The following is a 235-nucleotide window of genomic DNA, read 5'->3' as shown; positions in this document are numbered from 1 at the left end:
CATTCTTTTTGAGATACAGCCTATCAATTTTTCAACCCTACATTTCACACCTAAATTCCAAACTAACATGGCCCAAAACCGTTACGAGATTTATTTAAACACCTCTGCAAAAATGGTGGCAATTTAGGCCTACTGCATTAAGCTTATCATGATCAAATGTAGTACGCCTTTCCAACACTACATACAATGTTCCAGAGTAAAACCCATCCACGTACCATTTTACACTGACAGGCTA

The sequence above is a fragment of the Egretta garzetta genome, unplaced genomic scaffold (genome assembly GCF_000687185.1).
Source record: "Egretta garzetta isolate BGI_Z169 unplaced genomic scaffold, ASM68718v1 scaffold211, whole genome shotgun sequence".
Taxonomy (NCBI): Eukaryota; Metazoa; Chordata; class Aves; order Pelecaniformes; family Ardeidae; genus Egretta; species Egretta garzetta.
Note: the sequence above shows the minus strand (reverse complement) of the source record.